The following is a 17,109-nucleotide window of genomic DNA, read 5'->3' on the forward strand; positions in this document are numbered from 1 at the left end:
CCTGAGCGATGATGTAGAGTTTGAAACGTAAGAGGCAGTAGAGATCTTCATATACGAGTACGGGAAGTGATACGTCTCCAACGTATCTATAATTTTTTATTGTTCCATGCTATTATATTATCTATTTTGGATGTTTTATATGCATTAATATGCTATTTTATATAATTTTTGGGACTAACCTATTAACCTAGAGCCCAGTGCCAGTTCCTGTTTTTTCCTTGTTTTAGAGTTTCGCAGAAAAGGAATACCAAACGGAATGAAACTTTCGCGATGATTTTTCTTGGACCAGAAGACACCCAGGAGACTTGGAGTGCAAGTCGGAAGAGCCACGAGGCGGCCACAAGGGTGGAGGGTGCGCCCAGGGGGGTAGAGCGCGCCCCCCAACCTTGTGGGCCCCTCGAGGTGACCCCCTGACCTAGATCTTCCTCCTATATATTCTCAAATATGCCAAAAACTTTTAGGAGAGCCATGAAACCACTTTTCCACCACCGCAACCTTTTGTACCCGTGAGATCCCATCTAGGGCCCTTTTCCGGCATCCTGCCGGAGGGGGATTCGATCATGGAGGGCTTCTACATCAATACCATTGCCTCTCCGATGAAGCGTGAGTAGTTTACCACAGACCTACGGGTCCATAGCTAGTAGCTAGATGGCTTCTTCTCTCTCTTAGATTCTCAATACCATGTTCTCCTCGATATTCTTGGAGATCTATTAGATGTAATACTCTTTTGCGGTGTGTTTGCCGAGATCGGATGAATTGTGGATTTCTAATCAGCTTACTATGAATATTATTTGAATGTTCTCTAAATTCTTATATGCATGATTTGATATCTTTGCAAGTCTCTTCGAACTATCGATTTGGTTTGGCCAACTAGTTTGGTTTTTCTTGCAATGGGAGGAGTGCTTAGCTTTGGGTTCTTTCTTGCAGTGCTCGATCCTAGTGACAGAATGGGAAACGACACATATTGTATTGTTGCCATCGAGGATAACAAGATGGGGTTTTCATCATATTGCTTGAGTTTATCCCGCTACATCATGTCATCTTACTTAATGCGTTACACTGTTCTTATGAACTTAATACTCTAGATGTAGGCAGGAGTCGGTCGATGTGTGGAGTAATAGTAGTAGATGCAGGCAGGAGTCGGTCTACTTGATACGAACGTGATGCCTGTATTCATGATCATTACCTTAGATATGGTCATAACTTTACGCCTTTCTATCAATTGCTCGACAGTAATTTGTTCACCCACCGTAATAATTTCTATCTTGGGTGAAGCCTCTAGTGAAATCTATGGCCCCCGGGTCTATTTTCCATCATATAAGTTTCCGATCTACAATTTCAGTTTCCTATTTAGTTTCTTTACAATCTTTTACTTTCCGTTCCATCAACCAAAAATACCAAAAATATTACTTTACTGTTTATCCATCTCTATCAGATCTCACGTTGCAAATAACCGTGAAGGGATTGACAACCTCTTTATCGCGTTGGGTGCAAGTTGGTGTTTGTTTGTGCAGGTATTCGGTGGCTTGCGCGTTGTCTCCTGCTGGATTGATACCTTGGTTCTCAAAAGCTGAGGGGAATACTTACTCTACTTTGCTGCATCACCCTTTCCTCTTCAAGGGAAAAACCAACGCAAACTCAAGAGGTAGCAGGAAGTCTCTCGTCAAACCTGATCATCCTCCTCTAACAACGATGATGTGAAGATTGCATGAATGGTACATGGATACCTGCAGGAAGTCTGGGACCGACAGTATATTGCTGAGCACGACCTCGTTGGAGCTGAGGTGATGCATGTTGAATTTGTGGAGTTATTCCAGTTATTCAATCAAGACGCCCTCGACAAACAACTCATGACTTGCTACTCTCTGTAAGTATTACTTCTGTAATTAAGTCTCTATAACTCAGCTCTTTCATTGCATGTATATATAATTATCCTCACTATATTATGCAGATTGAAGATCGTCGAATGTAAAAAAGGACAAATCTATGACATTGGGTTCATTAACCCAAATACCGTAAATGAATGGTCGGTTAAAAACAGAGTCTAAGATACTGAGGACAACTTGCTACAATCATTACTTCGAAATCAAAACAAAGGGAAAATACTCTTTCCTTACAATTTCAAGTGAGTGTTACTGTCTTGTGCATATTCGGTTTCGCTTACTCGAGGTTATAGTAATGCAATTGATGAGTTATGCGTGCGCAGCTTCCACTTTATTCTGCTAGATATTAAGCTTGACCAGGGACTAGTAACTATCTTAGACTTGAGACGTAAAGATCCCCAGGACTATGCGGACATGACTGCAGTGCTCCAGAAGTAAGTTCAATCTAGCATTATCGCACCATATTGGCAACTTTGTTCATTTCTTGATATCAAGTAATTATTTTCTTTGTCTGGTAGGGTTTGGAAACATTTCACTGGAATGGTTCCGGGACTGCAGAGGGGGCTGCGATTTAAACACCCGAAAGTAAGTAGTACTAGCTACTTCCGCACATCTCTCATTGATTCTAGTTTCATCAATACCATTTATCATCCTTGATTATCGGTTTGATTGAACTCTATTTCTCGTAAAGTGCTTGTGGCAGGAAGGCGGGAATAATTTATGTGGATACTACGTTTGCGAGTTCATCTACAAGGCGACCTGTCAGCGGGGCTACTCTGACAAACAATTTGAAGTACGTAAACAATAATATTCACAATTTTATTTTATTACCATAAATTGTGTTGAGTTTCATTCATATATATATATATATATATATATATATATATCTGTGTGTGTGTGTGTTGACCTCCTTCTTTAAATTAGATGTGGCAGATGCGGGATGAACTCCTACCATATGATCGCATATGAGCAATTCAAGAGGAATTGGCGGGATTCTTTCTTGAACACGTCATACATAAAGACGGAGAATACCATGTGGAAATCGAAATGGATTTTAGATGTTAGGGCCGGATTGTAAGAAATGTTATATTGTATACTAGACCATGATGGCGCACGTTGCTGCGCCCGCCAATTTTATGATAGAATGATGAAATATCATGTAATTTTTTAAAATACGAAATATAGAAATTAAACTTGCATGAACTAACCCGTATATTAGACAATGATAGAAAATGTAATATTGCGATTGTCTTAGGAAATAGAATTAGGCAAGTGATTAATCTAATTTTTAAATAAATAGTGTCAATGAAAGATATCTTGGAAACAAAAGCATGAATACGTAACATAGGTTTAGCGAACATACATGATAGTCAATGGCACGATTGGTAAGATAAATTAACCGGGCAATCTTTTCTGCTTAGTTAATCGATGAGACAAATCATTTATCGTTGTTTAAAAAAATAGTGTCACTTCCCCTAAAAAAAAGAATTAGCGCTGCTTGATTCCCATATTGGTAGACCTTGTCATCGTTGCCACGCGCACGTGAGGGAGGAAGGCAGTGGGGCGTCAATGTTGTGTGGCGCTGCGACGCCAACACGAGCAACAATATTTTTTTTTGAACCACCATCTATTGCAAAATGTTTTGGGGAATACAGATAATAGATGGTGGAGACGTTAGCCAGACAAGATGGCCCGCCCACAAAGAAGACGCGGGGGCGAAACATGGTTTCGTGGGGGAGCTGGGGCCGACATGGCGCCGGTCGTGGTCATGGGCCACTTCTCCGCCTCCCCTTTCCCCCGGTCGATTTGGTCGCGGTTGCCTGGTTTGCCCCTGTTGCTACGTCCGGCCGGTTCCCGCCACGGGCGGTGGAGGTTGTCCCCTCCCGCGTGGCTGCTGTTGCTGCCGCCCCTCGTTCCCGGTTGCCTTCTTTGTTCCCGCCGGTCTCGCTTCGTTTGCCACGATGAGACGGCGATGGGGACTGCACGGCCGTGGTGGCGCATGTTGGTGGGCAGCGTGTTTGGTGGCGCACGATGGATCGTCTGGAGTCGTGGCTGGTTGGTGGTCAGGAGAAATCCTTGTCGGCTTGTCCGGCACTGATGCGGTGACGTCTTTGGGCACCGCCGTGCCTTCCTGAAGGGCGTCGGGTTTGCCCCTTCACCCGCAATCCTCTACGTACCGGGGGAAACCATGGGACTTGTCCAGGCAGCAGCGTCGTCGGCATCGCGATCCTTCTTGAAGGTGTTGCTTGGTATGCGGCGGTCCGGAGTGCTTGGAGTGTGGTGGAATTCTCCGGTGGGCGCAGCGGCTGTGGGTCCTCATTGTTTTCGTTGATCCGTCGCTGTTCGCATTTGTTTCTTTTTTGTTTTCTCTTTCGTTTTTTGAGCGTGACTGTGCTGCTTCTTCCCCAACACCTATCGTTGGCTGTATCGATGTTGGTTGCTTTGTAATACAAAGCGGGGGGTTGAGAAGCAGTCTGTGGCCATTTGCATGCGAGACAGGTTGAGATCAAAGGCAGAAGATAATGCCCCGCTCACACGCAGCTACCTAATTTTTTATTTGAGAAACAACTCTTTTTAGCAAAATTTGGGAAACAGCTACTTACGTTTGTGTTTCATATACACTTTGTCCGCTTAAGCCAGTCCACCGGCCCAAGAAACAATCCAGGCCCAATCAACCACAGGTGAAGTAGATAGTTCCGTGGAGCAGCAGCCCAAGAGATGTCAAGGCAGGCGATCGTACGGCTAGCAACGCCAAAGCTTTGTGGAGGCTCCCAGCTCGCCCTGTTATACTGTTTAGGAATATGCAGTAGCGTCGGATAGATATACGAAAACTTGTTGTTCGACTAATCTCAAAGAAAGAGAGGTCACTTCTCTCTGTATATGTTCATGACGATCTTGTGTAATTAATGGTTCCTTCACTTTCTTACTAGCTAGCGTGTCGAGTTCTCTCTATATGTATAGTAGCTAGCGTCGATCAAGCACGAAGAAAGAGAGGTCACTTCTCTCTATTAGCTAGCTAACACAATATGAAACCCCTAAATTGACCCTCCAAAACCCCTAACTCCCCCCCTCAAAACAAAAACCTCAGCCCCTGCGAGCTGCTGGTGCGTGGCTGCCTTTTGGTCCCGGTTGGTGTTACCAACCGGGACTAAAGGTCCTCCTGCCCGGGCACCCCGCATCGGCCACGTGGAGCCCTTCTGTCCCGGTTCGTAAGCAAATCGGTACTGAACATTTTGGGCTTTAGTCCCATTTGTTTTGTTCTGGCACTACAAGAAATATGTCAACTAGTGACCTTCTGTCAGTGACCCTGGAAGAATTGGTCATAGATCTATGACTATTTCAGACCAATTGGTCAAAAGCTGTTCGGGGGGCTCCAAACCCTAAATTATAACGACCATTTTAGTCAGAAAGGTCGTAATTTCCTTACATGAAATGGTCATAAAGCAGATAGCACTGGTCTGCTGCCTCATTTCTAGCTGATCATGACCAATATAGATGGTCATAACCTTGTAAATTGTGGTGGGTTGCTATGACTAGGCGCCACCTCATCAGTTTTGCCTATGTGTCATGTCCATGTGGCAGTTTTGCCCTAGGTTGTGAAGCAACCTATATTTCTGTCATTCCAAAAATTCCCAAAAAAATCTCATAAATTCTTTGGGTCATATATTCGTCAAATATGTAAAAAAACCTTCCTTGCCTAGTTTAAAAATAATTCAAAAATATTCATTTTCCTATTTTGTTTAGAAAAACACTTTGTGAAGGAAGTACCACTTTGGCATGTCCAAATGGTATCCATTTTCTATGGTGCTTTCCTATGCCCAAATAACCATCCTCCACCAAATGCCAGCTCAATCCATTCATTATTTTGAGCCCAGCTTCAACATTCGTATTAATGTCCAGTGTGGTACTTTTGCAAAGCAAGTACCACCTAGGCTCCTCCTTTTGAGCTGAAAATTTGTGAAGATGGTCTTCTTAGTAACTGATCATCCTCAGCCAAAACTCACGCCCATTAGCCATGTGCATTTCCCATACCGCTAATCAAACACTTGGCTGCTTATTCATGTTTGAGCATCGATCGGTCTCCTCGTGAGAATCTTATGTTGTGATTTTCTTCCTAGCACCTACCTGGGGAGTGCCCAACCCACTAGACATGCCTAGGCCACCCAGAACACATGGCAACGGCACAATCACACGGTGACCACGCGGCGGGCATGCGAGTTTACGCGCTCTAGAGTTGGGGCCCTCGGCCACCGTACAAACCTCGACGTATCGCCACCAAACCATGTATTTATGATTAAATATGTACTTATGTACCTAGAAATGATTTTTGGAAAAAATAAAGATCAAACTATGAGGCAGCTGCAGTTCAAATTTGACCCGCTTCCAACTGAATCGGCGGGAATTTGTCTTTTTCACCAGAGGTGGATCAAAACTTTTGACACCCAACCATTTTGTCAATTGTGCATTAAATATGGCCTAGTATTTTAGAAAATTGATTTGGTCCAATTTTGCAACAAATATATGGTAGGTCCTTCACAAAAAAACTCATTTCAGGCACTCGGAAAATGGAAAATGAATTTTCCGTGCAAAGAAAATGAAAACTCCCTTAGGCAACATTGTTTGGAATTCCAAGATGCACCATTGTGCACAATATGAGATCATTTGAACAAACTATGCCATGAATGTGGCCATAAGATTGATCATTTGGCTTGAAAGCCATGAATCTTCACGCATGATAGCTCGTTTCTGAGAACACTTTTTTAAAATAATTGCCGTATTACAAGTTTATTATTTTTCCTGGAAACTTGGTCACATATAATGACACAATGCGAAGGTTTTCCAATTTTTTGAATTTTTTTGAATTTTTTATGCCCTTTTCAAAATGCGGTCAAAACGACGGGCTTGACAGTTCCTAGCTAGTGGTTGAATCTTGGAAAAGTTTTGATGTTTCTCTGATTAAATAGATACTTATGTACCTAGAAATGATTTTTGGAAAAAATAAAGAGCAAACTATGAGGTAGCCACAGTTCAAATTTGACCCGCTTCCAACTGAATCGGCGGGAATTTGTCTTTTTCACGAGAGGTGGCTCAAAACTTTTGACACCCAACCATTTGGTAAATTGTGCATTAAATATGGCCTAGTATTTTATAAAATTAATTTGGTCCAATTTTTCAATAAATATATTGTAGGTCCTTCACAAAAAAAACTCATTTCGGGCACTCGGAAAATGGAAAATGAATTTTCCGTGCAAAGAAAATGAAAAATCCCTTAGGCAACATTGTTTGGAATTCCAAGATGCACCCTTGTGCACAATATGAGATCATTTGAACAAACTATGCCATGAATGTGGCCATAAGATTGATCATTTGACTTAAAAGGCATGAATCTTCACGCATGATAGCTCATTTCTGAGAACACTTTTTAAAATAATTGCCGTATTACAAGTTTATTATTTTTCCTAGAAGCTTGGTCACATATAATGACACAATGCGAAGGTTTTCCAATTTTTTGATTTTTTTTTGAATTTTTTATGCCCGTTTCAAAATGCGGTCAAAACGACGGGCTTGACAGTTCCTAGCTAGTGGTTGAATTTTGGAAAAGTTTTGATGTTTCTCTGATTAAATAGATACTTATGTACCTAGAAATGATTTTTGGAAAAAATAAAGAGCAAACTATGAGGTAGCCACAGTTCAAATATTACCCGCTTCCAACTGAATCAGCAGGAATTTGTCTTTTTTACGAGAGGTGAATAAAAGATTTTGACACCCAACCATTTGGTCAATTGTGCATTAAATATGGCCTAGTATTTTATAAAATTGATTTGGTCCAATTTTGCAATAAATATATTGTAGGTCCTTCACAAAAAAACTCATTTCGGGCACTCGGAAAATAGAAAATGATTTTTCCGTCCAAAGAAAATGAAAACCTCCTTAGGCAACATTGTTTGCCATTCCAATATGCACCCTTGTGCGCAATATGAGACCATTTTTTTGATTCTTTCATGTGTAAAAGTAGAAGAAAAACAAAACAAAAAACACAAATCACATATACTCTCTTCCCATTGGTGGAGTTGGTTTGACACGGATCGATGACATGGCGCTCATCCATCCATCCATCACCCCACATCCATCCATCTATCTATAGAAAAAAATTAAAAATGAATTGAAAAGGGAAACCCCATGGCCCCACCCACCCCGATCCCATCCCTCCCTCTCGTATCCCACCCACCCCGATCCCATCCCACCCTCGTCTCCCTCCCAAACCCTACCCGCCGCCGCGCTGCTCACCGACCACCCCGCCGTCCCGCCGTCCATGGCCTCCCCCACGCCCTTCTTCTCGCGGTCTCCTACGCCGCACCGCCACCAACCGCCCCCGTCTCCCTCACCTCGCCGCCGGCCACGACCTCTGCCCTCCCCTCCCCTCCTCTCATCAGAAGAGATCCGATCCCTCACGCCCTCCTCCTCTCGCCCCTCTCCTTCCCTCACCAGAAGGGAGGGAAGAACCCGAGGGAGGGAGATCCAACGCGATCCAGCCTCGGTCTCCGCTGCCTCGGCCTCGCGCCTTGCCGGAGCAGCTCCGCCGTCTACCGAAGTCCCGCAGGTCGACGTGTTCCCCCGCTCTTCGTCCTCCCTCTGTTTGTGTCTCCCTTTTTTCTCTCTCAAGTGTCAATCCCCTTTGTACTTCTCTGTGCAAGGAGGCCGCCATGGACGCCTGAGGTCCTCCGCTCCGACCCACACCCCGGCGGCCTTGCCGACGTCTTCGCCGAGGTGAGCCGCAACCTTGATGGAGGTCCGGCTTCCGGATCCGAGCCGCAGACACCCACCCGTTGTTTTCGTCTGCTTCCGCTCCTGCTCCGTCGTTCTCACGCGACCATCTTGACTCCCTCCCGCACGCACGAGCAGCAGGAAGATGCAGTTCTTCGTCAAGACCTCACAGGTGTGTCGCCGGCCCCGCCGCCCTCCCCCTCCAGATCCTGTACCTGCGGATTGGTCTGGTTTGATTTTGCTGGGCCGATGTGCCCAGTAAATCGTTGATGTGTGCTGCTTGGCGTGCTGTTTGTGCGCATGTTCGTTAGGATTCAGCTTGCGCTGTGTTTTTTCAGGCAGGCTATGTTCAGGTTTCTTGGCAGGGAAATTATCTGGTGAAGTTTGGATTGCTCGAATCAGGCTAACGTATGCCCCTGTGTTAGGACACAGGGACGAACGTATAGATGATCAGTCCACATCTACAGATGTAGATGCCTGTTAGGATGTGGAGTAGAGTATTCTCAGAGCCTAACTGCTCCACTAGCCAGCCCACTGTTGGTACCGGATGGATAGCAGCAGTATCATACAGTATATGGAATAGGATTCAGCGTACATGTTAAAATAGAACATGTCCGTACGACGCAAGCTCAAGATACTACTACTACTAGTGACAATATAGCTATATAGTAGTGTGGATCAGGGTATGTTTATGCAATTCTGCTGTCAACAGTATTTTATTTTCATTCATCGAAAATGAGCGGTGCTGCCGGCTGCTATGCTAGTGTGCAGTGCACATGCTGGAGATGCAGATGCATTGGGGGTGTCTGTGTGAAGAATATTCCCAGCGATCGGTCGACAACGCAACCTGACATGCGTGAAAACTTACTTGAGCAACACGCCCTTCTGTCGTTTATGTAAGATTCCACCGTGATTGGCTCTTAAAAGCGCCACCCTGCACTAGTTGCTGCTGTTCTACTTCGCATTGACTCGAGACACGCAATGTCACGTAATGCTGCTGCTGTGCTTGGTATTTGGTGGATTATAGAACATAACCGAACCAGCAGTTGAGGCTGCGTTTGCTGGATTATAGAACATACCTGCTAACTTGCCGTAGATCACATTCGTATAGCAGGAGAAAATTGTTGCGTGAAGAGTAGAATATCTTGCATCGACCGGTGAAGTTACACATAAATAAATATTCTATGACATGATTTGAACTTTTAAAGGTGTACGGAGAGCACCGAACTGTCATTTATATACCACACGACGTTCCTGTTCAAAAAGTAGGACGGTAGCTTCAGGTTTGTATATAAAGCATCTATGTCCAGTTTGATGATGTGTGTTGTTTGTTTCTTACTGGCAGCTGTGGATACTGTGGCTACACATTGAACTTGAGCTCCTCAACACGGAACACGGCCAACATTGGATCCAAGTACGGGAAGCAGATCAGGAAAGGTGTCGTCTCATTCTTTGTGATTTTTTGTATTGTGTGCCTTGAAAAGCATGGTTACAACCATTCCTAATTTTTTTGTTCTTGTTCGATTTGGATTTGGATGCAGCAGGTGCTCTGCTCTTGCGCACGTTTGGTGGCATCTCCAGCACAGCCGTGCTTCTTGAGGCGACCGGCGTGATGGCGGGTGTGTATGGCGGCGACCACAAGCTCTCCGGTGAACGGCTCCCTCTCCTACCCCTAGTTCCCTTTTCTACTCCTATAGCATTGCTCTGTTGGTTTAGAACACTAGCAACAGGAGTAGTAAAAGCTTACTGATGTAGGAGTAGTGAAAGCTTCATGGTTGATCCTGATTGCTGAACATGGGAGATGTATCTTCTTTTGTGTATCAATTACATAGCAGTACTATGTAATGGAACAGTCTATGTACTGTTATTTTTAGGTTAGGTTGAAGTGATTGGTAGGCCTTTGTTAAGAAGCGAGCTTCTTTAAATTTCCGCTATTATTTGCACTATATTCCACGCACACCTCATGTGAATCTGTGATCGTATCCATAGACCAGTGAATTTACTGCACTATTTGCTTGCTGTGAAGTATCCAGTATTTGTTACATTATGTCTTTAAGTAGTAAAATTGAGAATGGCAATCAAAATTCTTCAACTGAACTGCTCTTTCATTGTACCACAAAATACTAAAGTTTTGCTGTGTATAACACTGCTAAATGTGTTTTTGTGTATATAGAATTGCATTCATTTCCTCTTCTTTCAGTAGTTACATAGCTTGAGGTATGTGTATTCTTTTGAATAGGATGTACTGTTATATGCAGAAGATCTGATTTGCACAAACATAGTTATCTGCGTGTCTTGCCTGACTTGGTATTTGTTATATCCTGTTGGTTGGATGGATGGTGGTGCTACTACAGTGGTAACAGTGGTAGTTTATTCAGGTTGCTGTGAGGTTAATCCCTTTGGCAACATTCTTTGAGAATTTTGTAATGCCTCCTTTGGGCTGCTAATACACTATTACACAAGTTCTATGGTATGTGAGTTGTTGTTGTTGCTGCAAGCATTGATACAATATGTCATGTGCAGGGAGCTCCGCATCTGAGTCTCGGCCATCCTCCACAGCAAGGAGCTGGGCCAAGGGAGCTAGCAGCGCTACTGGTTTCTTGAGGACGGATCGTGTAAGATGGCGCACCCGGCGTGTGGCGGCCTATTCTGTCGTAGTGGTATTGTGTATAGTCTCATCCAGCACTGAGTATCAATATGTTGTTTTAATCCTGATGATGTTGTAGCATAAAGTGGTTACTTGTCTGATGCACATTGTTCTTTGCAGGGTTATGATGATATTTCCAAGGAAATATACTGACCCTGATGTCGCTAAGGTGCCCATTTGCCCTTTCTGAAACAATTTTACTCTGTTTTGTGTTCTTCCTGTATGTCCAGTTTCACATTGCTGGTGTTTCATGCCATATTCATCAATCCTGCTCACATTACTGTTGTTTTTTCAATAGCAAATAAATAAATAAAGTAAATGTACTATATCTTGGTATTCTAGAACTTTAGTGCCTCGCAGAAGTTGCTTTATGTACTGCTTTAGCTTGCAAACCTGATGATTTATTGTCTGTTCTCATTTCTTAAGTTTGAAATGTTTCAAACCTGATAAAGTAAATGTACTATTTCTTAAGTTTCTTTAGTTTGCTGCTGACATGTGGAGGAGAAAGCCACAGGAATCACCATCTCAACGGTCCGGCCTTAGTGCTTGCTGCTGACATTTTGCTGCTATTGTTCTGCTAGCCATTCTGCTGACATTTTGCAGGTGACGCGCAGCCCCCAGGGAGCTCCTCATCCAAGTCTAGTGTAGGGTATTTCTGTTTTAGTTTTCTTTGTCATAGAATAGTTTTGTTTGGCACTTACTGTTCCCGGGATGTAAAGATATGTATTGCTGGAATGAATGGTTGTAATATAATAACATTGCACGTTGCTTTGAAAATGTATCAGAACTGGGCTAGGCCCAAGATAGCATGTGGTGTGATGAGTTGTAATGTCTATGGCATAGTAAAAAAATTTGGATTGGATTAATTTTTTCGGAACTGGGCTAGGCCCAAGTTATATTGGACAATTATTTTTGAGGGAAAAACATGGGAGGCCCAGCAAAGAAATGGCCCAGAAAAATACATGATCAAAAAGAAAATCTGTTGTTAAAAGGGCCACGCAAAGAAATCAATAGGGCTGAATTGTTGGGTCAGACCCATGTAGCTAATAAAAGCACAGGAAAAAATACATTAAAAAGGCCGAATTGTTGGGCTAGGCCCATGTAGAAAATCGAATTGGACCGGGCTGATTCTTGTGACACATTAGATTGCCACGTCGGATGCCTACGTGGCCTGGGGAGGCTGCTAGTGACCAAAACAAAACAGTAGGCATATTTTGGTCGTAAACGTCTACGACCTTCTCACAGAGAAGGTCGTTAATTTCAGTTTATGACCGCCAACTTTTGACCTTCTGTTTTTGGTCACAAAAAGGTCGCAAATGAAAAACAATGACCTTTCAGTGACCAATAGTCAAGGTCACAAGTTGACATATTTCTTGTAGTGTGGTTCCAGAAATGGGACTAAAGGCCCTCTAGAACCGGGACTAGTACCCTGTTTTCTACTAGTGTCTCCCAACTAATGGTGTTTACAGTTTTCTCAGAGTCAATGTCTAAACCTCCCTACTTTTCAATATTGTGTCATTCTAGCTGAGCAAGAAATTTGGATTTAACCATCACTATAGAAAGGGTATCATCTACGAACACCGTACATATTAATGGATCTATCATAAAGTGTAATTTCATAAACGTATAGTACTTTGCTTAATTAAAACAGCGTAATTTTATAGAAATTGATGGTCAAATTTAAGAAATTACAAACAAACTACAATCTGACACAATGACAACAATTCTTTGGAATTTACTAGCATGCTCATGTAAGAAATAAGTGTCAAAATATGTTTGTTGAATGCTAAATTAACTGCTTAGCATTAAAATATCTACTACTTAGTAACTGAAGGAAATGATATATACTCCATCCATTCTTAAATATTTGTCTTTTAAAGATTTCAAATGGACTACCACATACGGATGTCTATAGACATATTTTAGAGTGTAGATTCACTCATTTTGTTTCGTATGTGGTCATTTGTTGAAATATCTAGAAAGACAAATATTTAGGAACGAAGGGAGTAGCTTAGTAATCATGTATATGCCCATGGAGTATAAACTGAATTGTACCTGCAGATGTAGACGATCTTGGCGTTGGGGTTGTCGGCAACCGAGGCGGGCAACAGGGAGTGTTGGACGTGTGTGTTCATGAGCCTAGGTGACAGCCGCGCCTCCAGCTTGGTGTCGTGCCCTGCGCTGAACAGATCGTCAATGAAGGGGACGCACTCGTGTGGGTTGAGGCGGCGGAGCGGGTGGTCGACGGCGGTGGGCGGGTACGCGGCCCGCCCCATGGTGGCGAAGGACATGGCCTTGAGCCACGTGGTGCCGCACTTGGGCGGGCTTGTGAGGAGCACGTCGCCGGGGCGCGGAGTGAAGCGCCGCTGGAAAGAGGTAGTGGGTGTATTCGAAAAGGTAATAAGTGTGTATTGTCTTTTTTATTTGTTCTTGAATGAAAAATCTTTGTATCGACGTTATATATGTTGCAACACAGTCCGAAATTTACAACCAGGTTATGCTAATAGTATCTTAATAATCATACAGAACTTCAAAAGGTTCCTCCAGGTTATGCCATGCTCCATTATGCACAGGTTATGCTCCACGTATATTATGGTTACTTGGTTGATTAGAATATATGAACATATAAAGATGGCGATGTAGTAACGAACCCGGCAGGAAATGCAAAAGAAGCATATCCTGTGAAAGTTTAGGGATTAAAATATAGGAAAAAAGCTAGAGATGCTTTAAACTCCTAGTATTATGATATGATTTAGGAGCGCCAAAAGTTTAGGGGGGGAAGGGTTAGGAGCGCCAAAAGTTTAGCGCACTTATGTATTGAGGATTAAGTAACAGAGGGAAGTTAAGAGCATCTCTAGCAAATCCGCTAAAACCGCGTCCTCTAAAAACAGTATTACGGTACCCCCTAAAACGAATTTGTGTGAATTTTACTGTACGATTTATATGTGGACAGAACATATCCTGTATAAACCAATTAAATTTACAAAAGGGTCCCTATAAAATAGCACAAAAGACCCTCACACATAAAAAAAAGCAATTGGATCCTCGCGTGACAGCAGCAACCCGCAGCAGTAGCTCGCGTGGAGCAACAGCAGCAGCCCGTGGCAGCTGCTCGCGGGGGCGGCGTCGTGCGGAAGCTCCCGGCGGTGGCGTGCCGCAGCTCGCCAGCGGTGGCCAGAAGATCGTGGCCGAAGCTGGAAGTTCCCTCCCGCCAACGGTTATTTATTTTACAAGTCCCTGTAAAAAGAGAGAGGCATCTTGTAGATACAGAGGAATCGGCTCGAACTATGCAACATCTCAAAAAAAATTAGCAGACAAGTGATTTTATAGGATCTATTTGAGACAAAAAATCGGCCCCATTATAATATCGGAAGTTATTATAGCGGAGAGCCCGGTTTACCGGATCTGCTAGAGATACTGTTAGGGATTAAATATAGGAAAAGAGCTAGAGATGAACTCCTAGTATTATGTTATGTTATGGTTAGTGAAAGCTAAGCACTACCGCTAATCATGTGGCTATGTGTAATACGCCTTGGTCAAAGCATAGGTTGGTTGAGACTAGCCACAATGGGTAGTAACATAGTGTAGTAACATGCCCATGTTAGTACTCTATGTTACTACCTCTATAGTGGGGAGTAACATATGTGTGGTAACATACAACACTTCATTCATTAGGCTATAGACTCATCTTGTCTTGATATGTGTGATGTTACTCACATTAGTAGTAACTAGCTATGTTACCACATGCCTCTCTTTCTTCATTTATTGCTTGCCACATCATCTATATTATCTAGATATGTGTGATGTTACTATCTATGTTACTCCCATTGTGGGTAGTATGATAAGGGCAACTCCAACGCAGATTATTAAATTGGACACACCAAACGCATGTAAGCGCGTTCAGACGCGCGTCCAGGGACATCAGTAGTAGAGCCGGCTATCCAACCGCGTGCGTCAAATAAAAGCAGACACGGCATTTTCATTAATAATATTTTTTTACACAACAAATGAACCAATCCTAGTTCACTCTTTGTCGGGCGTGGGCATGTCCGTGTTCCATATCTTGCTCTTCGCCAGATGTGGACACGTCCGTGTCCCACCTCATACTCTTCATGGGGAGTCTGTCGCCTGGCCGGCGGAGGTGAGGCCCACGGTGGACGTGGACGGTCTCGCCTCTAGTCGTTACGGCCTGGCGTGAATGATGCAGAGCTGTCGACATTAGCACCGCTCCCATCCGCCACTCCCTGCACGTCTGCCTCCGGTGCGATCTCATTGAAGAGTTGTTCGCGCTCCGCCTCATTGACGCAGAGCTACATTCGCTCGTGCTGGATGTTGCGGGTGCTGCGCACCAACTCGTACAACGTCCACTGCTTGTCGACGAATCTGGGGTCCTCTGCAACCATGGCCGTGGCGGCTTGCTCGTTAGCCTGCTCGCCTGCGATCTGCTCCAACACTAGTCAATGATGCATGAGAAGGTCCCAGGTTGAACCGCTCCTCCTCTTGCAGCTTCCGGAATGTGGACACTGGCGGCACCGCCTACTACTCGTACTCCACCTCCACCATGACGCGGTCAAGTTGCGCCTGCACCTGCGCCATGGTGAACCTGGCGACCGGCATTGGTGCCTACTCCTCGTCTGGCGCCTCCTTCGTCGTCTGCTCCTTGTCGTCTGAACTATCCTCCGATGAGCTCGGAGGTTGTCCCGCCTCTATGCGGTGCACGCGCCGAGCTTCCCAAAAACGCACAAGTTCCGCGATCCCGTGTTGGCACGTGATGAGAGCCTATTTCACCCCCATGTCTGGTCCCGGCCATTGCATAGACGGACGTGGAAACAGGAGGAAGTGAAGCGGTGGTGTGCCGGTTACAGACTAGGGGAGATGGAGCTCAGACCTCGTGCGGTTGGTGCCATGAATGACTCTCTTTAAATAGAGGGCACTGGGCAGGCCAAGCAGCGGTGAACGCAGGCGCCCGGAGTAGGTTTCTCGACCACCGCGCCGGTTGAATGTCGGGTGTCGCGAATGGCAGGCGAGAGTGGGTTTCACGACAGGTCATGTCCACTCTAGACCGGCATAAATGTGACGTCGAGAGCGAAGGGACTTCTAGACCAGAAAGTGCAGGGAGGGTTTTGGATGGACCTGTATAGTCGGGTGTAAACATGGCACAAGTCTGGACGCCCACAAACCTCCTCATATTTGGTACCGGTTTATTAGATTTTGAATGTTCGGACACGTACACGGACGTTTGAAATACAGCGTTGGATGACAACTTATGTCCGGATAGAATGGTCCAAACGTTTAGGGCAGGTTTAATCTACGACAATGAAGTTGCCCTAATAAACTAATAATCGCACAATGGCCCTGTTTGGATGCTGCAGTTAGAGTTAGAGTTGGTTAGTTCAGGCTAAACTAACCCTAGAGGATCCAAACAGGTGGAGTTAGATAGCAGTTAGTTGCTCTAACCTGGCAAAAAAATCAAACCCGGTGGGGAGGTGCTAATTGGAGTTAGATGTGGTTGGTCCCATTAAAAAAATACCCTCTCCTGCACTCGTACCTCATCCTCCCGCACCAGCCAACCGCCCCAATCGCCCCGCCCCGTCGCCCCAATCCCGCCACCCCCGCCGCCGCTCCCGCAGCCCCCGCCGCCCTCGTCCCGCAGCTCCCCGCGCCGCCCGCCCGTCGCCCCCATCCCGCCACCGCTTCCCCCGCCCCCATCCCGCTCCTTCCGGCGCCGCGGTATCCCTCCCTGTTCAGCCACTCGAGCCACGGCGTCGTCTCTTGCGCCCCCGTTGCCGTTAAGCCACTCGACTGGCGCCCCTC

At 44.8% G+C, this 17,109-nt stretch overlaps 1 long non-coding RNA gene and 1 pseudogene across 1 annotated transcript; one reads left to right on the forward strand and one right to left on the reverse strand.

Annotated features, from left to right (window-relative positions):
* The window catches only part of LOC109773486 (cytosolic sulfotransferase 8-like), a 73,936-nt pseudogene extending 56,958 nt beyond the window's left edge, over positions 1 to 16,978 (reverse strand).
* LOC123497141 (uncharacterized) lies at positions 8,883 to 11,568 on the forward strand. The gene is made up of 3 exons (XR_012203243.1): positions 8,883 to 10,085; positions 10,190 to 10,297; positions 11,172 to 11,568. It is a non-coding gene; the product is annotated as an uncharacterized lncRNA (long non-coding RNA).
* Positions 16,979 to 17,109: the final 131 nt, after the last annotated feature.

This window comes from Aegilops tauschii, chromosome 2, assembly GCF_002575655.3.
Source record: "Aegilops tauschii subsp. strangulata cultivar AL8/78 chromosome 2, Aet v6.0, whole genome shotgun sequence".
Classification (NCBI taxonomy): domain Eukaryota; kingdom Viridiplantae; phylum Streptophyta; class Magnoliopsida; order Poales; family Poaceae; genus Aegilops; species Aegilops tauschii.